The sequence below is a fragment of the Arvicanthis niloticus genome, chromosome 7, assembly GCF_011762505.2.
Source record: "Arvicanthis niloticus isolate mArvNil1 chromosome 7, mArvNil1.pat.X, whole genome shotgun sequence".
Lineage (NCBI taxonomy): Eukaryota > Metazoa > Chordata > Mammalia > Rodentia > Muridae > Arvicanthis > Arvicanthis niloticus.
In genome coordinates, this window is record NC_047664.1 from 20,000,212 (window position 1) to 20,020,346 (window position 20,135).

Below are 20,135 nucleotides of genomic sequence, written 5' to 3' on the forward strand. Positions count from 1 at the left end.
CCATAGTCTGGGCAACAGCCTGGGTTGTTTGGGGATTCCCATGGGCTCCATTCAGCAAATAAGTGCTATTTTCTATGAAGAAAGTTTGTAGCTCTCATCTGATTTTTTTCTTCCATTTTAAACAAATTGTTTGTATAGACAGCCGTGTGTATTAGCCTGGCCTTGAACTCACTATTCAGTCAGTCATGGTCAAGAACGTCTGACCTGCCTGCCTCCATCTCCTTATCCTAGTGTTAGATTACAGGAGTGCACAATAATGCCAGGGTTTTGTGATGCTGAGGATAGAATCCAGCCCAAGACTCTGAATTTCTGTTACATTTAAGAACAAGTCTAGCCAGGGTGTGGTGGCGCACGCCTTTAATCCCAGCACTTGGGAGGCAGAGGCAGGCAGATCTCTGAGTTTGGAGCCAGCCTGGTCTACAGAGTGAGTTCCATGACAGCCAGGGCTACACAGAGAAACCCTGTCCTGAAAAACCAAAAAGAAAAAACCCAAAAGCATAGCAAGTCTAGATGACAAGTGAAATCATTGAACAAAATGGGTATGATTTAAGTGTCCCCTTTAAACAAAAAGCAGATAATTTAAAGAACATTTCTCCCCTCTTACCTGTAACTTCTTTCTCTGAATTATAAAAGTGGGGCTGGAGAGATGGCTCAGGAGTTAAAGGCACTGGCTGTTCCTGCAGAGGACCTGGGTTCAGTCTCCCTCACGTGGCAGCTCACCGATGCCTGTAACTTCAGCCTCAAGGGATTTCTGGGCACCAAGCTTGCATGCGGTACACAGACATACATGCTGATAAAGCATACACATAAAACATAATAATAAAATGATTTTAAAATTTTATAAAAGTAAAAAAAAAACCCTAATGTTGGAGAAACTTTCAAAAGATATAAGAGAGAAACCTTTATTGCGTATATCTGGCCCCCAGTGCAGCTGATAGCACTCTATGTATCTCATTTTGGTTATTTTATCAAAGAAAAGAAACCTCTCAGAGCATTGTATACATTATGCAATTTTATATTTACTTTTGTTGGGGTGAGAAAGGGAAGAAAATATTTACTTTTCCTCACTTACATATTATTATTTTCATTTAGCTTTGAAATAATTCACTTTAGCAAAGAACTTGTTACTCAGGAAGAAGCCCTTTGAGAGAGGCCAAGGACCCTGTGTCTTTCTATAAAGAGTTCACTCTGTAAGCTGGCTGACATTACCAGGCTGAACCACACTTAAACCAAAAGTGGCCTGGCGTGTGCAGGAGCCTCAGAAAGAGGAGACTCGGAAAAAAGAATAGTCTTTAAATTAGGATTGTCCTTGCTAATGCCGGGACTGCTGTTCTAGAACTTGGCCTAGTTAGGGACACGCCATAGCCATTTGAATCCAGTGTTGTCTTCTTACAGGAACGTCCTTTCTTGGATGCTCAGTGGCAACTGTGAAGTTAAAGTGCAGGTATAACTCTTGTGAAATTACTCAAAGTCTGAGTTAAATTCTTTCAGAAACCTAATTTTCTCTTTACTTAATGCAGAAAACCTACCCCCTGTTACTTACCTGAGATAATAAACTTATAAAAAATGTTTATTTGGACTTCCACTTTTAGAGACTTGGGTCTGTAATCAGCTGGCACGGTTGTCTGGAGACTAGGGTGGCATCATGGGGGAGGGGGGTGGAGCAGGACTGCTCACTTTATGGACAGGAGAGATGGGGAGGGGAAGGAGAGGGGAAGTGTGGGGAGAAAAGGCTCTGTAAAGAGGAAGGGAATAAGGCCACATAATGTCTTTCAGGGACAATACTAGTGACCCAAAGGTTTCCATTGGATTATATACCACAGGTTCATACCACAGCCCAGCAGCACCAAGCTGAGGACCAAGGCACATGCAAATCTAGCACCTTCTAGTCAGACGACTGTAACCTTTTTAGAAAAAAATTACTGTAGTCTGTGCTTTGATGTGGTGCTTTAAAAAAAAAATCTTTTGACCTATTTATCTTGGTTAGATACAGTCCCTGATAGGCTTTTAGCCTGACAAGCAATTTATATCAACTCTGCAGGATTTTTTTTTTTTTTTAAGATTTATTTATTTTACTTATATGAGTACTCTGTAGCTGTCTTCACACACACACCAGAAGAGGGCATCAAATCCCATTACAGATGGTTATGAGCCACTATGTGGTTGCTAGGAATTGAACTCAGGACCTCTGGAAGAGCAGTCAGTGCTCTTAACCGCTAAGCCATCTTTCCAGCCCCCAATATGTGTAGCCCAGGCTGGTCTCCAACTGGTGATCCTCCTGCCTCTGCCTCCTTCAGCAAATCCTACTGGTGTGCGCCACCACAACTGGCAGGATTTTTTTTTTTTTTTTTTTTTAAAAAAAAAAACTTTTAATTGATTCTTTGTGAGTTTTACATCATACACCCAAGTCTTGCTCATCTCTCTGTCCTCGCATATCCATCCTTCACTCTTGCAACCTCCCTACCAAAATAAAACACACACACAAATGAAACAAAGCATAGAAAACATCTCACTGTGCAAGTTGTAGTATGACACGGTGTGTCTCACAATGTATCCCTCTGCTCACACAGCTTCACTTGCAAATGCTTATTGCAATGAGTCATTAGTCTGGTTCAAGGTCTCTGGCTTCTGTGACATCATCAATATTGGATCCATACAAAGACTCCTCCCTGTTATCCTGTTGTTGCCCTGTGTCATGGAGATCCTGCAGCTTTGCATCAACAGGACCAATCACTTGTAAGATAGATGATACAGATTTTGGGGTAGGCTAACTCAGGGCTGTGGATTTGGGCCTGGGTGGTACCTGAGCTGGTCAGCATGCTGGCTCTCCTTTTATGTCCACTATGTGTAATCCTGCAGAAAACTCAGGTTTGATTGTTAGTCCTGGCAAACTAACCAGCCTTTGCAGGAATGAATGGCCCACCTATAAAATAGGATGGCCTGAGGAGGGGCATTTCATCTCCCTACAATCTACAAGGTGAAGGTTTTTGTCTATGAGGCCAAGGACCACCCGGGGCCAAGTGCCATATGTCACCACATGGCAATACCTGGCCAAGAAGCTCCTGTTTGGTAGAAACTCTTTTTGTCACTAGCCATGCGCTCACAACTGAGGGTTGGCCTTGCCCTGCTCCCCACAGCCACCTTGCTCTCTCTCTGCCCCCCTCCCCCAGGAGTATTTTAGTCCTCCTCTTTACATCTCTGCTCCTGCTGCCACTGCCCCTGCCCAGCCAGCACAGGCAGAGAGGAAGGAGCAGCCCGACTGACTCTCCTGACTCCACTTGGAATCCACCTCATACCCGAGCCTGTACTGCCCAGAGGGCCTACTCTATTAAGACTGTACTCCTCCCAGCTAAAGGATCCCCAGATATACAGTGGAGACAGTTCATAACATATGTGCCACTTGCTAGTGATGACCTTTACAATTTGAAGTTGCAATCCCACCCCCATTTTCAGAAAGCCCCTCAGCTCTTATGGGTCTTTCAGATTCCGTCATGCTAATTCACCAGCTCACCTGAGACCACTGTCAGCAATTGCTCCAGGTCCTCTTCACAACAGAGAAAAGGAGAGAAAATAAAGGTAAAAGTCATCCACTGGTACCCTAACGTGCTTTAAATTGACCCTGCAGAATCCACACCTCTGTCTTCCATTCCAAGTGTGTGGACCCCTGCATGCATGTTCTCTACAGAATAAATGCTCTCTGCTGTTGCATACTATGCATATCTGGGGTATTGTTCTTCAAAGATCAGGGACCCTTAGATTGAATGTGGCCATTGGCAGGAGGCAGGGTCAGCTCTCCTGCTCTCCCACCCTTGGGGCTGGCTCACCCACGCCTTTGCCATCGGTGCCAGCTCCATTGTGTTGCCAGGTGAGGTGCAGTGTGCTGCTCTGTGGGTTTTGTTTAATCATTATTTATCTAAAATGACTTGCAACAGACTTACTTGTCTTTGCCTTTTGTCTGACATATCACTTTAATTTTTCAAGGATTTTAAAAGTTCCCTTAAATTGGCATATTTCAGGACTCCAATATAGTGCATGCTTTGTATGCTTGAGGTCCTTGGGTTTGCTCTCCAGAACTACACATGTGTATGTCCATTCACAAACATACACATATTCACACAAAATTTCTGAAAGTGATTATTATGTCATGTTTTTCATATCATACATGGAAGGGATCCTTTTTTATAAAATAGCTTTACTTAGGTGTAACTGCTCTGTATGGTTCAAAGAATGATCTGTGATAATCATGCTTTGGGTTTTAAATGTGTGAGCTTATTAAGTATGTAACAAGCCAGTGTGAAAGACTAAATATCAGAGATAGATGGACGGAGAGAGGAATAGCAACAACAGATCGTCTTAAATTGGGTGCTTATAATATGTCGCAGAAACCAATTGAGAAACGCAGTTGACATGAACAGCTGGAGTTTCCGGTAGTGGCAGACCAGTGGGTTATGTTCCCTTGGGTTAGGCTTCCAAGGAGAAGAACAAATAGTAACAGATAAAGACAACACCATTAAACTAGGCACTCAAAGGCAGCATCCAGAAACTGACTGAGGAAGCTGAGGCAGTCAGCTGAAGTCCTGATTGTGCTTTCTCCATGGACGAACTTACAGCTTCTCCTACGTCATGTGATGAATCATAGCAATGTTTACTGGAAATGGTCTGCCTTCTGGCAGTGTTTTTATGCGTGGACTGTCTTATCCTCCCTCCCTGTCACAATTAGGGAGCACTTCATCTCTAGACAATGGCACTGGAAACAAACATTAGGGTTTGAAATGGGGGTTGGAGGTAGCACTGCCTTGCTTCTTAGTGGGTGCAAACAGTCACCAATTAGGTTTTGTGTTGCAGGGGATTGAACCCAGGGCTTTTTTACATCTAGACATTGGTTCCAGTTAGGCCTCCTGCAGTTGACTGAAAGGAGTACTGTAAGGAGATCCAAGATTAGTGGGTGAGTGGGTAGGTAGGTGAGTGGGTGGGTGAGAGTGAGTAGGTAGGTGAGTGGGTGGGTGAGTGGGTGGGTGAGCGGGTGGGTGAGCGGGTGAGTAAGTGAGCAGGCTTTCTGCCTACACCACTTGTGTGCCTGGTGCACACAGGGCCAGCAGAAAACATCAGATTTCCTGGAGCTAGAGTTACAGACAGTTGTGAGCTGCCATGTGGATGCTGGGAATTGAATCCAGGTCCTCTGGAAAACAGCCAGTTCTTTTAATCATTGAGCCATCTTTCTAGCTCCTTAATTAAAAAGAGAAAAGAAATTTCCATACTATATTTTATTGTAAAAAATTTCAAATACAGGAAATAGTTGTACTATAACTAATATATTCCTGGCATGTATATGACTATAGTTGCTCCATTTTATTATTTTTTTAATCACTGTCTTCCCATCTATTTACTCAACAACACTTCTTACTGTTTTCTTATATTTTAGAAGTAGTGTGCAGACGCCATTACATTTCTCCTCTGAAATCTTCCCTATCTCCTATTCCTCCTTCTACTCCCATTTTATTTGTTTATTTATTGAATGATTGATTGATTTCTTTTGTAGTGTTGTAGACATTTCCCATGGTAGACAAGCACATTACTACTGGGTTGCATGCCAGCCTGACACATTTTATAACCATATTTCTTTATGATTTTTTTCACTTGAATATACTTTTATTTAGATTGCAGCACTAACAACATGATAGACTTTCACAAATCACCAAGCACATACTATTTAAAATATTTAGCTGTTCATGATTTGAATGTAGCATTCTTACTGTTTGGTACTAGGCTCAAAGATGACATTTTGATTCCTCAGCCTTGGGATGTTTACTGACGTCAGCACCACTGTCCAGTCATGCAGAGGAGAGAAACTCAAAAGCTGTTTCCTTTTCCTCGGTCAGCTCCTTTGCTGTCAGGTCCATCTTCTCACGGGAGAAGTCATTGATGGGGAGGCCTTCAACAAACTTCCAGGTCTTTTTTTTTTTTTTTTTTTTTTTTTTAAAGATTTATTTATTTAATGTATGTGAGTACACTGTCACTGTCTTCAGACACACCAGAAGAGGACATTGGATCCCATTACAGATGGTTGTGAGCCACCATGTGGTTGCTGGGAATTGAACTCAGGACCTCTGGAAGAGCAGTCAGTGCTCTTAACCCCTGAGCCATCTGTCCAGCCCCCAGGTCTTATTCTTGATCACGACAGGGAACAAGTAGAACAGGTCATGGGGACACCATAGGAGTTGCCATCAGAGATAACACCCATCGACACGAACGCTCCCTCTGGAGTTCCAAACCAGATGTCTCTGATGTGGTCTGAGATGGCTTTTGCAGCAGACATTGCACTGGACGGCTTCCGAGCCTGATGATGGCAGCGCCACGTTGTTGCACAGTCTGGGTGGGGCACAGAGAGACAGTGTTACCTGAGCATGCCAGCACAGTCCTCATCAGTTCCACATTTACCCTGCGGGGAAAGACCACTGCAAGCATGGCTTAAAGAGTTCCCTCCAATGTTAATCTTACTATCCTAGTTCAGTTAGAAGCACCATTTTGTAAAGGTAGGCATTCCTATAGAACACGTGACACTAAATACAGAGAAGCAGATTTTGGTAGAAACAGAAGTGGACGGATCTGTTTTTCTGATTTGGAGAATCTCAACTGTCATAAATCAGGTCACATCAGACAATGATAACCATCTTTTTGCACACTCCAAAAGAATATATTATAGTGAAACAGCAGCTGTCCTTGAGGGTCCCACAAGGCCCTGGCAGATACTCAGCTCAGCAGTGTGCTGTGCCTGCCTCTGGCTGACTGCTCACTCAGAGGGCTCACAATCTGCTTACCGTGATGAACTCCCCCTTCAGCCAGCTGTCGTCTTTTAGGGCTTCATACACACCGACTTCCTTTCCTTGCAATTTCACCTTGGCATGATTGACATCTGGATACTGGGTTGATGAATGATTTCCTCAGATAATGACATTCTTTACATCATCAGCGGTTACACCGAGTTTAAGAGCAATTTGAGATTTCGCTCGGTTGTGGTCCAAGCGAGTCAGGCAACTGAAGTTCTCCTTGGGGATCGATGGCGCTGACTTAGAGGCTGTCAGACAGTTTGTATTGTCTGGGTGTCCCACAACAATGACCTTAACTGATTTCTTGGTGTATTTCTCCAAGGCAGCACCCTGGGATTTGAAGATTTTCACATTGGCTTTCAGTAGGTCCTTCCTCTCCATGCCTTCCCTTCTTGGCATGGAGCCCACAAGGACAGCCACATCCAGGTCTTTGAAGGCAATCTCTTCTTTGTCTGTTGCAATGACATCCTGCAGAAGGGGAAGGGCACAGTCTTGCAGTTCCATCAGGACACTGTACAGAACACTCATCATGGGGGTGATGTCCAAGAGCACAAGAATGATGGGCTGGTCTTTCCCAAAGACAGATCCATTTCCAGTACTGTACAGCAGTGAATATGCAATCTGACCAGCTGCTCCAGTCACAAGGACTCTGATTGCTTCAGACATTATTGCAAACAAGTAGGTACTTAGGAGAGCTGGGATGCCAGTAGAGACCATTTGGGAGCAAAATAAAACGAGTGACTACAGAGAGGGCTAGCTAACAATTGGGTGTTAACAAGAGAGGAACTCTGAGTCCAGTCAGGAATGGCACTGCACTGAACAGTAGATAGATCTGACCTCTGTCCTGAAAGTGGACACTACTGTCTCCTAAACCTATTCATTTCCAAAGATAGTATGGCAGAAAAGTAGCTGGCCTTTTGCTCACAAGCACTGCAGAAACACAGTGTGCCTGTGCACACTTAGCTCTCAATGCTGCTGTGCAATATGTTCTTTGAAAATATCATTTTACGTAGCCACAGTCCAGGACAGATCATATAAACTTATTTTTTCTTTTTTGATTTATGTTTGTGTTCTGTTTTCTTTTAAAATGTTACTTGGCCAATTCCTTATATCTCTGTAGCACATTTAAGTTCACAGGGTTTGTTTTGTTTTCTGGTATTACCCTCATACTTTATACGAAGTGGGAAGAGAAGGTGGTGTTACCATTTCGCAGATGAGAAATTGAGACATAGTTCCTTAGCTACATAATATTTTCTGATTTTCACTTAGCTTTTTGTAGAACTAGTAAATTTTCATATTTTCTTACATTTTGTGGTTATTTAATCTATTTGAGGCTTGATACAAAATGCTGAATTATTCTTTTCAACCAAGTTTTAGCAACTCATGCTCTTGGAGTTGAACTACCAACTTCAGGTGCCACAGCCCTGGCCCTGAACACAGCCTTGCTGCTCGGAACACTGTCTACTGAAACATTTGTGCTGTGTGCTGGTTTGGATTTTCTATCCACAGATTAAATGAAGAATCTCTTTGGCATAAACTCCCACTTCAGTGTGGGTGTTTGTAGCATTTTTCTTTGAGATTAGAACAGCCAGCTGACTTTAGTGATTGTATTTTTGTTTCTTTGGATTGTGTTTGGATCTTTCAGAATCTATCTGGAATACAAGTTGTTTTTCAGTGTTTGGTTGATGATCCTTTGTGGAGCGGAGGAGATCGACATGGTTTCTGAGCTGTCTCTCCTTAATCTCACTCATTGCTATGGTTTTTGCTTCCTGCACTTTTGATTTTGGATTGAGCTTTACTTAAGGTACTTTTGAGTCCTCTTGCTGAGGCGAATGCTCTCTGCGGGCTGCAGAAGTCTCCATCTCCCATTCTGTAAGGGGCCTCAGGCTTTGTCTTCTGTGTGATCAAGAACTCTGTTGATTTTTCAGGCCCCTCCTGCTAGGCTTGCACTTTTTTTTTTTTTTCCTTTTCTGTTTATTTAAACAAAAAATATGTGTTTTATTTATCCAACGTTTTAAAGAGGTTTGTTTCAGGAAATGTTGATTTCAGAAACTAATGACTATAGTTATTTTAACAAAGATAATATTATTAAACCTATTATTCTGCATGGATGGCTACACATATATAAAATGAAGATCATCTTTTTTTTTTTTTTGTATAAATGCTTTTACTTTTAAGATGGGGTTGTGTATTACAGAATAGCATTTCTATGTAGCTCCTGATCTCTCATGCTTCCCAGTTGTGAGGATTACAGGCCTCTACCACTACTCCTTGGCAATCCATCCATCCATCCTGGCCTATCTATCTATCTATCTATCTATTCGTTTTTGAAGCGCTCATCATTGCAAAAATATTTTCTGCTCTTACCTGGCAAGTATGCAATAAATTTAATTAATAGAACGCCAAGATTCAAAATGCATGAGTCAAAGCTAATTCCCCGCCCAGTCACAGTGCGCTAGGGAAGTATCGCAAGAGCGCTCTGAACACCTTACAGTGGAAGGGAACCTGAAGCTTGCTACCTTTGATTTCAATGTTTAAATGATGGAATGATATTTAGTATAATTTTTTTTAAAAATAAAAGTCTTGTGGGTAAAGCTTGTGAGAGAGTAACTAAAGGCGACAGTTAGCCTACTGTCCCTGAATAACTTAGGAGGAACAAGGGCCGTAACGAAACAGCTCAGTGATTTGGATTCTGCTGCACACTTTAGTTACTAAAGTACAATTTAAAAGCTGCAAATAGAAAAAGGGGGAGAAATAAGAACAGGAAGTAGCTAGCTGCAGTATATGGAGGCTAGCATGCCCAGGTGCATGTACTGGGTCTTTCTATTTACCACCCACAAGAGAACTACAGCAGAATTTCCCATTCAGTGTGGCTGATTATAGGTGACAAAATTGACATCACTTAGGTTTAATTTGAATTGACTGAGGGTACTTGTCCTTATTTCTTTTAAAAGATAAAATTGGAGAGAACACAGTAGATTCTTGAATTATTTATCATTTTTGATTTCACAGTTATTTCCTAAAATGACTTGTAAGATGCCTCCCCCACACTCTGACACTTACTGAAAGCTTTGTTTAACATTTACATATCTATGCAGGAGATGGAGGAGGAAGGGCAACACATCTCCAAGGTTATGAAAATGTCTAACCCTGGGGCTGGGGAGGGGAAATTTGACTGCAGGTGCTTTCCTTATATAATGACTGATTGGGTATGCAAATCAAGATGAAATCTCTACAGATTTGGTGAGGGTTTGTTATTGCCACAGACCTAGGTTCAAGCTCAGTATCAGATGCAGAGGTCGGACTTTTCAGTCTCCTACGCAGGCTCCCCCCCCCCCCCCAACCTTTACTGCCATGCCTGCTGCTCTCAGGGGTGTATTGAATAACAGTGCTTGCTTTCTAAAGGAACTAAAAATGAGCTAATGTGAACCATTAATGTTCCGAGCTAGACAGTGTCATCAGTGGTATAGAACTTGTGCTAGAACGTAATGCTTATTAGATTCTAGGGCTGGAGAGACCCATGGGAGAGAGAGAGAGAGAGAGACAGAGAGGGAGAGAGAGAGAGAGGGAGAGAGAGAATGAATGAATATAAATTAGATTGACCATCAGGCAAAAGGTTTATTAGAGTTGGCAAAACAAACAGCAAGGTCTACATAAAGCTGAGCCTGCCCAGGGAGAGCAGAATTTGTTCTTTTAACACCCCTCGTGAGGGAGTAAGGGCAAGGGGTCTATGCACCAGTAGGAGATGGTCCAAGGTCATCTGATATCATCCAAATAGACCTAGAAATATGATGTTTATTTATACTTGTGGCTGTTTAAAGGCTCAGGGACATTCATTCCTCGGTCAGGGCTGAGGAGGCATGGGGACATTGTGGTACTATAGCACTGGTCTGTTAGAGCTCTGCTGTCTATAAGGACCTGGTCAGGAGACTGTGGTACTGTAGCTCTGGTCTGTTAGAGCTCTGCTGTCTGTAAGGACCTGGTCATAGTGCAGTTGAGGCAGACTTGGCTCTTGTGAGAGCTATGAGAACAGAAAGACTGTGTCTGGGTCTGTTTGCTTCTTGACACCCAGAGAGAGAGGAACCTGAGAGAGTGTGGTCAAGTCTGTAAGACCCTTTGGAGCAGCATCTGAAAGATCTGGGATCTAACAGTAATATTTTGTATACATAATAGCCTGATACCCATACATAGAGCCTATGTATCGTGTGTGTGTGTGTGGGGGGGAGAATAATAAATAGATTGTTGATGAAGTAGTTAGTTAGTGAAAAAGTGCATAATGCCATGAATGGTGGCCTATACCTAAAATCTCTGTATTTGATGCTTAACAAAGTAATTGTTGTGGGTTTCAGGCAAGCCTAGACTATATAGTGAATTCAAGGCTAGCCTGACACCCTGTTTCAGAAAACCAAAAGAGGGCCATCAAGATGTCTTAGCAGATGAAGGTACCTGCAGCCAGGTCTGAGGGCCTGAGTTCTCTGGGCCCCACTCGTTGACACTGACACCTGCAAGTTGTCTTCCAACCCCCATGCACTGTAGCATGCTCCATACACAGATAAGTTAATATAATTTGAAAATTAAAGGAAAAAAGAAGAAAGGGAGGAAGGTAAAGGAAAGGGAGGGAGGGAAGGAGGGAGAGAAGGAGGGAGGGTTTAGAGTACAGAATTGAACTTTATGAATGCATGGTCAGTTGATTTTCCAAAAAGATGATTCAATGGAAAATGGTTATTCTTTTCAAGAAATGGAGGTGAGACAATTTCCATCTGTGTGATAGCAAGAAAATGAACCTTTACCACATAAAACAGCCAGTTCACAGCCAGTTCAAAGGGGTCATAAATTATGAAGCCTCTCCTAAATGTTTACTCCAGTTTCTGGGCTTGTCCTTTTCTTCTCTTAATGGCATGTTTGGCAGAGGAAAAGAAGAAATAGGTGGTGTGTGTGTGTGTGTGTGTGTGTGTGTGTGTGTGTGTGTGAGAGAGAGAGAGAGAGAGAGAGAGAGAGAGATCTTAGGCAAAGAAAACCAAGATGTGTGTGTGTGTGTGTGTGTGTGTGTGTGTGTGAGAGAGAGAGAGAGAGAGAGAGAGAGAGAGAGAGAGAGAGAGAGAGATCTTAGGCAAAGAAAACCAAGATGTGTGTGTGTGTGCATGTGTAGCCATGAAAGAAGAAACAGAGTTCTTTTATGCTCATAGAGTGATTGTGTTTTATGCTAGTAAAAAATATGTGCTTTCTTAGATCTTAGAACAGTGACACAGGAAAGATGAGTAACAGAGTCATTGAAATGAAAACATCCTCTCTCTATGCTGATATGGGGATTAGAAAAAAAAAGCCAAAGATGGGGAGAAAGTATTTACAGAGGACATATATAATAAATTATTTATATTTCAACTGCATAAGGAATTGTCAGAGTTCAGTAATAGCAAGCAAAGGCAATGATACAGAACTTTACTAAAGAAGATGCATGAATGACAAACACACAGAGATCCTCACCACCATCAGGCATTAGGGAATGGCACCATCTACGCATTAGCTGGCTAGAGCCATTTAAAACTGATCCTCCTGGTGCTGATGAAGATGCCGAGCCATGGGAACTCTCATACCTTGTAGTGGTTTGAAAAGTGATTTGGAGCCTTTTCCTCTCTCTTAGGCAATCTTTTGTAGCCTATGCTAGCCTTGAACTCCTGATCCTCCTCCATCTACCTTCCAAGTCTCTCAAATGTGGGGATTGTACATGTGGGCCACCAGGTCTGAAGGACAAACCTTCACTGGTTGTATTTCTCAGCCTACAGACTATGACAGTAAGCTTATGGAGCTACATACATACTTTACTCATAGATATTTATTTACCAACTGAAAATGATTTATCTTTACTTACAAGCCTGCAGTAAACATCAGGATTCTCTATAGGAACAGAACCAATCATATGAATATTATAAAAGGGATTTATTAGCCTGGGTTCCACAAGTAGAGACTGGATTGTCCAGCAGTGCATATCTACAATCAGAGAGCTTCAGTGACTAATAGTTGCTTAGTGCAAGAGGGTGAAAGCCTGTAGTGCAGCCCTAGTCTGAGGTTGAAGGCCTGGCTATATCCTAGAGAGGTACCAGTGCGAATCCTCATTCAAAGGCTGAAGACACTGGAGCCCAAAGTTATGGATAACGGCAGCAACAAGTACTGTACTGCCAAGAACAAAACCTGCATGGGCCAAGCTGGGTGAAGGTAAAGAAAAATACATCCTACTAGTGCCTGGAGAACAGGGCCTTGGTGACTGTGTTCCTTCCTACGGGATATGACAGCAAGCCTCCGGGACATAAGTGTTTTCTATTTAACTTTAGAAAACACAATTCCCAAGTTTAACCTCAGCAGTATAGAGCTGTTGAAATGTGTTACTAGAGCTGGCAGGATATCTCAGTGAGTAAAGGTGCCAGCAGCAGCGTGCTGGAAGGTAAGACTGAGTCATCTCCACTCCTGTCCTCTTACCTCTGCTTGAGTATTGTGACATGCGCAAACAGAGACAGACAGATCGAAGGAGCAATCTACCAAGTACAGCTTGGGGAACCAATGAGTTTACAGCACCAGAAAGCCCAGTCCCAGCCTGGGTGACAAGTCACAAAGCTGCGTCCCTGGAGCTTGACACATGGCTGTATTCTAGCACTTGAGAGGTGGAGGATCACAAAAAGTCATCTTTGGCAATATAGTGAGTTCAAGACCAGCCTGAGGTACATGGGACCTAACACACATGCACGCACGCGCGCACACGCACACATATAGACCCCTAAATCAAACCCAAACAAACAACAACTCTTTCCAAAACAAAAATTTTTAGAGTCTAAGGTGGGGTAGGTAAGCCTCAGTCCATCCTTATGTAATCTTATGAAGTTATTATTCTAAATTTCATTATGAAACCTGATAAATGAGTTTTCCAAGTGGATTTTCCAAAGCTTCATAATATATGCAAGAACTAAATTTATTGCCTCTTTATTTTATTGTTTTTACTCAAGGTCTCACTGTGTCTCTGAGTCTGGCCTGGTACTCACTCTGTTCTCTGTACGGGAGCCTAGGCTGGCCTCGGACTCCCTGTGTGTGGGTTACTGGCATGCACCACCACCATGGGCCTGAATCTCATTCTTTTCACTGGTTATAGCTCTGTTTACCTATCCCCAGTACTCTATCTGCATGCCCATTCTGTGAGCTGAATTTTCAGATACTAAGAATGCATATTTAGGTGTCTAGTATAACTTCTTGCCCAGTGCATTAGTACAACAGAAGTCTGTTGAAATGAAACTAGGCAGTGAAGTTATCAATATGTGATTTATATGAGCCATGTGTTGTCTCATGCCAAGATGATGATTTAGAAGTTCTGTTAGTTGGATGGCCTCCCAAACTGAGAGTATTCTTGCTACAAATTCTCTGGAACTTTCCTTTTGAATTCCACAAGGAAAAGCTATTATAAAGGGAGTGAAAAGGATCCTTGTAATGTTCAGTATTGTTAATTTGATTGGATTAAGAAATGTCAAGGGGCTATGCCTGCCTATCTTATACCAAAGCCTGGGACGTTATCCAGCATGGCACCAGGGCCATAATGGACTGCGACTGTGAGGGAATGGAGAAAAGGTGGGCAGATAGACAACAGATGAAATGCTGGGATCTGGTGGTCAGTGCTGGAGAAACCTCCATATCCAGGAAGCTCAGCATGTTTGCTGCATGTTAAATAGAGGGACAAGGTTTTTGCATATATTGAACAAGGAAGCATGCTTATTACATCCAGATAAATACAGGCAGAGTTTATGGTGTATATCTGCTTCAAGGAGGCACATTTAGCTAATCTCAGTAGGAGCTGTCTCTGAAGGGGAGCAGTCTTCAGACTGCAAATATCCTGAGGTAGAGGATTTTCTGCACACATTATCAGCATCCATACATGGGCCAGAAGGGAAGGGTTTTCCATTTTCCTCCTGAGCTTGAGCCTGGTGTGTGTGTGTGTGTGTGTGTGTGTGTGTGTGTGTGTGTGTGTGTATGCATATGTGCATGGCTTTGCCATGCTCCCATGGGTCTGAGGCCACAGTCAACATGGCCATACTCATGTCAACAGCACACATTTACTTGGGACTTTACTCAGTCAGGGCTTCCTTTTCTCCCTGCCCTGCGTTTGGTCTCCAGTACCACTTGAACTGAGTGGTGAGGCATACGTGTAGTCCCCACATTCAAGAGGTAAAGACAGGAAGATCAGAGGTTCAAAGTCGTCCTTGGCTACAGGATGAGTTCAGTGCCAGCTTGAGCTATATGAGATCCTGTCTTTTAGAAAAAGGAAAAGAAAGAAATACCTAGGCTGTTAGTGAAACAGGGCTTTAAGTGTGTCCATGAGGAAGTTTTCAGAGAGAATTATGGGAAATGGGGTAGAAATTTCAGCCATAGTCTTAAGATTCTAAATTGAATTAAGAAGGAAAAGGCAAAGCCCATTGAGCACCAGCGTTCTTCTCTGCTTCCTGACCCGTGGAGTGCGAGCAGGCAGAGCTGGCTCTGCTTCTGCTTCATGGTAGACTGTATCTCCTGCACTGTGAGCCAGAACCATCTTCTCTTAGCTGCTTCTGCTCAGATATCAAGTCACAGCAGTGAGAAAAGTAACTAGTGCAATCCTGTAGCTGCCGTATTTCTCCCAGTCTTAGTCAATCATTTAGGGACTGTGCAGTGGATTCACTTCACTTATTGTCTCTGACTCTGGTTTCAACAAACTCATCTTTGTGTCACTGGGTCAGTGATTTGTGAAACAGTGTTCAGAATAATACGTCATACTGTTGGGGAGCATAGACAAGTGTGATGCCCGTGATGATAGCCTTTGATAGGAAACAGTGGTTTCCACAGAAATGGGTGGATAGAGCAGCAATGGAGACCAAACTGAGGAAGAGAGGATGGCATTGGCAGCTGAAAGGATGTATAAATGAGGATGTCTTTGGTCTAAGAAATGTAGTTTGGGTACACATGGTATATGGAAGTCAGAAGCCAAAGTATTGAGAACAAAGAAAAGGATCTAGAAAGCAGGGTACAGCAAACATCAAGTTGTTTGTTGGTGGGCCGAGTTTATCTCTGATTCTTTTGAGAAAATGGCTAAGTGATTTTCAGCAGTCTTTACGGTTTATATACTCTTGGAAAGAGAGGGTTCTAGTAAATTCATTCAGTTTCATGGCTTCCTGGAGCTATTACTTTTTTCCATTTTAAGATTTACTTATTTATTTTATGTATATGAGTACACAGTTGCTGTTTTCAGACACACTCAAAGGTGGCACTGGATCTCATTACAGATGGTTATGTGCCACCATGTGGTTGCTGGGAATTGAACTCAGGACCTCTGGAAGAGCAGTCACTGCTCTTAACCACTGAGCCATCTCTCCAGTCTGAGTATTACTTCTTAAAGAGCTTCTATGCATTATTTAGCCTCCTCCTAGTGTTAGATCCAAAATGGGCCCCCAAAACTGCAGTGGTAGTGACAGTGTCCTAAACAGAAGTCTAAATTCAGCATTCCTCAGGAGTCTAGAGGTTTCTAGGCTTTCTGTTTACCAGGACCCACCCGTAGCCCACCCCACCATGGTCAATCCAACAGCTTGCATCAGCCCCAACCCCACGCTGCTGACAGATCCTCTCTGCCTCTCCAGAGCTGCCTCAGCAGTGGATCCCCAGTGGACCTTTCTAGTTTCTTCCTGTTGTTGATGTTCCCATTGGGTGATCTCAACAAACCCTTACTTACACTTAGAACTGCTGCTTCACCTTCCTGAAAACATCCTGTCTTAAGAAGTTGTCATCTCAGATGGAGGGAATCCAGGAAGCTGCTGCTCAGTCTACTCAGTTCTTGTGTATTTTTGCCATCGTTGTCGATACTCTAGAGTTCAGTTAAACGTAACACTTTAAGCAGGATATAATCTTTCCAAAAGACCTTAAGAAAGCACCCCAAGTAATTCCACTTTCCATGGCAGGAGAGCTGGCTTGGTGGCTAAGAACATGGGCTGCTCTTGCAGAGGACTCAGGTTTGGTTCCTGACTTATAACCAGCACATGTTGGTTCATAATACTCTGTGACTCCAGTTCCAGGGGATCCAAGAACCTATTCTCTCTTCTGCAGGCATGAAGCACAAACATAGTGCATACATATTCATTCAGGAAAACCACTGATACATGTAAAACTTGAAAGTCTTTAGAATTCCTTTCCTAGGAAATATAAATATTTACTTCAGATCTGTCTCCTTCTGTAGAAATGGCTGACACTGTAAGCAGCCGACCTGACGAAGACCTGACGGCTGGCTAAAGGCACCGCAGGTCTGTCGGCTTGGTAAAGCAGCGCCGCTGACTCAAAGCGGCTGCCTGCTTTGAAAAGCGGCTGCCAGCTGAGGGAAGCAGCGCCCCACCTCAAAGTGGCTGACAGCGCTGCCGCTTTGACTGGCATTCGCGCGTCAGCCACTCTGAGGTGCAATCCAAGATGGCGGCTGCTTAGGCTCAGGTAGAACTACCAGTTCTTAGGAATTTGACTCCAGCCCCTCCCGAACAGGGCATGCAAATGAGGTACCACGAACCTGGCCAATCACCCCTCCTGGGCGGGGCATGCCAATGAGTATGCTAATGAGGCATTGCAAATGGACCAATCGGACACCTCCATGCGCTTTGCCACGCCCAGGGCTGGGGGTATATAAGCAGCCCATTCTGGGCATTTGAGGCAGTCTCCCCAAGAAATCTAAAAGAGCGCTTCCAATAAAGGCTGTTGAGAAGGATCCGGTTTGTTGCGTCTTCCTTGCTGGACAAGCGGGCGTGACATGTCACTTTGTGTGTTCTGCTCTGGTACCTATCAGTGTCCTATAACTCATATGAAGTCATGCAGCAGGAAATGGTTCAGATGTTCTTCCTTCCCACAGCTCAGAAACAGCATAGCCAAGGGACCATAGAGGAATGAAAACTTACGGCATATGGTACATCAAGTATTTTACTGAATCCTGAGATTCTTTCTCTCACTAAGGAACTAGTCATAACTGCAACATTTAATCAAAGGTCCTATTTTCTCTTGCTTAATGTCAGTTCTTTTATGACAAAATAAAAAATGATGTAAATCTCAGGAGAAGGCCACAGGTTTTGACGTTGGAGAGCACCCTTCAGCTCTAGGAAGCTCAAACGCTGGGAATTGCTAAGCAGGGAGAAGCAGCTAGAGCTGGCAGTGTCAGGGAAGTAATGGAGTTTCTTTCAGGTCTATGGGAGGAAGCATTTAGCCATTTTGTTTTCATTTATGTCTGCTTGTATGTGCACATCTATCACAGGCATGAGTAAAGAGTCACTTAATGCTCTGTAAGACCAGTACTAAAAGACAAGATGCCATTTCAGAGAAGAAAAGCAATAAGGAAAATGTCCGTCTGTCTGTCTTTTCTTCCTTCCTTCCCTCCTTCCTCGCTATCATTTTTAAAAAAAAATCTTCTTGGATATTTTATTTATTGGCAACCCATTTTCCCATTTCCCCTCCCTAGAACCTCCTATCCCATTCTCCCTCCTCCTTTATGCTTTCATACCATTTTAATTACATGCAGGTATTAAGGTCAGTTCTAGGTTGAGCGTCTATCAATATAATAGATGCAAATAGTCAAGGAACAAGCAAGATAATAAACACAAATAGCAAAGAACAAGCAAGGCATTAAACCCAATTCCGTGAACACTCCCATGATCACTGTTTCTAAAGGCTTATCAAGATGACCAAACTATCTGAGCCTTTTTCTCTGTTCTAGCCCAAGGTCATTTCTATGTCTGAAGCCTACCTCCTTGTTCTAGCCTAATATTTAGATTCCTGCCTGAAATTACTTCTTTGTTCTAGCCTAATGTCTGATTCCTGCCTGAAGCCTACTTCTTTGTCCTTGGCCAATGTCATATTCCTGCCAAGCAGCCCATTTCCTTGTCCTTGGCCCATGTCAGATTCTTGCCAAGCACCTCTAAAGGCTCTCTGCCTCTCCCCCCCTTTTTTTATTTCAGTAACAAAACTGAGCCTGCCTTAGGTCGTTCTGATGAGAATGCCTTCCTTACCCATCATGGAATATGCATTGTCAAAAGCAATACATTTATGTCTTAGGTTGGTAAGGCTCTGTGCAGAATCTTACCTGTCCTTGGCTTGCTAGCTTGTTAATTTAATAAGTCTGTCTGGGGGGGGTGTGTGTGCGCTCTATCATTTTTTAAGACTGGGTCTCATTATGTAGCCCAGGGTAGTTTTGAACATTTGATTTTGTCTTTCTGTTGTCATTTTGTCTGTTTTGAGAAAGGGTCTCATTTTGTAGCCCCTTTGGTCAAGAACTTGCTATGTAGCCAGGCTAGCTTTGAACTCCCAGGGATCTGCCTGCCTATGCCCTCTGAGTGCTGGGATTAAAGGCAGGTACTACCATACCCACATCTAGTTTTGAATTCCTAGGTTCAGTCAGTCCTCCTGCCTTAGCCTCCCACATAGTAGTACAAGCATACTACCACACCTAATTTTCATTGTCCTTGTAAATGTCAGCGAATAAGAAAATATTCAGATTAGCAAGAAATCAACAATATATTTTAAGAATGTTTACAGTTGCTGTTTGTTCTTATAGTTTACTTGTTTTACCTGGAGTTTCAAATTTGTAAGCAAGGGCACAATGAAACCACCAAACTAGGCCACTCTGGGTAGAAGAAAAGTTTATTGGAGATTCAAATTGCCAGGCTGTTTCTTAGGGGCAGAAAAGAGTAAAAGGGCAGGGAAACCTTGCCAGTTTTAAGGTGACACTTTTAAGGTAGCATTGTAGAGACTAGGTGGGGGAAGGGGTGTAAACCAGAATAGTCTGGGAACCAGCATGGGGACTTTGATCTGTTATAGGCTTGTTTGCTGGAGGAAGTTGGTTGAAGGGGGAGGATAAGGAAAGTAATGGCTTTTCCTGACAAACAAACCCACTTCACAAGATTTCTGAGGAATTCTGAGATTAGGATTTGTTTATCCACTAGCAATCCTTCTGTCTACCGAGATACAGTATAACCTGAACAGAGTGCAGTCATCAGGACATTGCCAGCAGCACTGCCATTTTTGGGATACTTAGGACCTAACCATATTCAAATATAGATCTAGGAGCAACTAAGATCAAATTTAATACATAAACAATATCTTTTTTCCTCAATAGATGCATTATAGCAAAACAATGTATTTAATTGAAACACTGTTTGAAGGAATCATCCTATAAATGTTTTTAATATATTAATTGAATAATGAATCTTTAAATAGTAATAATACACTTCCAAAGAATGTCCAACAAGGATGCTAGGTTAAGCATTCAGAAGGCTAGTGTTA

The 20,135-nt window shown here is 42.8% G+C and overlaps 1 protein-coding gene and 1 pseudogene across 5 annotated transcripts in view; one reads left to right on the plus strand and one right to left on the minus strand.

The window, feature by feature from the left end:
• The window catches only part of Commd1 (copper metabolism domain containing 1), a 104,537-nt gene that overhangs the window by 57,103 nt on the left and 27,299 nt on the right, over positions 1–20,135 (plus strand). The window lies entirely within an intron of this gene.
• Positions 5,769–7,497, minus strand: LOC117712563 (malate dehydrogenase, cytoplasmic-like; annotated as a pseudogene). The gene is made up of 3 exons (XR_013111719.1): positions 6,819–7,497; positions 6,165–6,369; positions 5,769–5,954 (listed from the first exon to the last, which is right to left on the minus strand). The product of XR_013111719.1 is annotated as a malate dehydrogenase, cytoplasmic-like (transcript).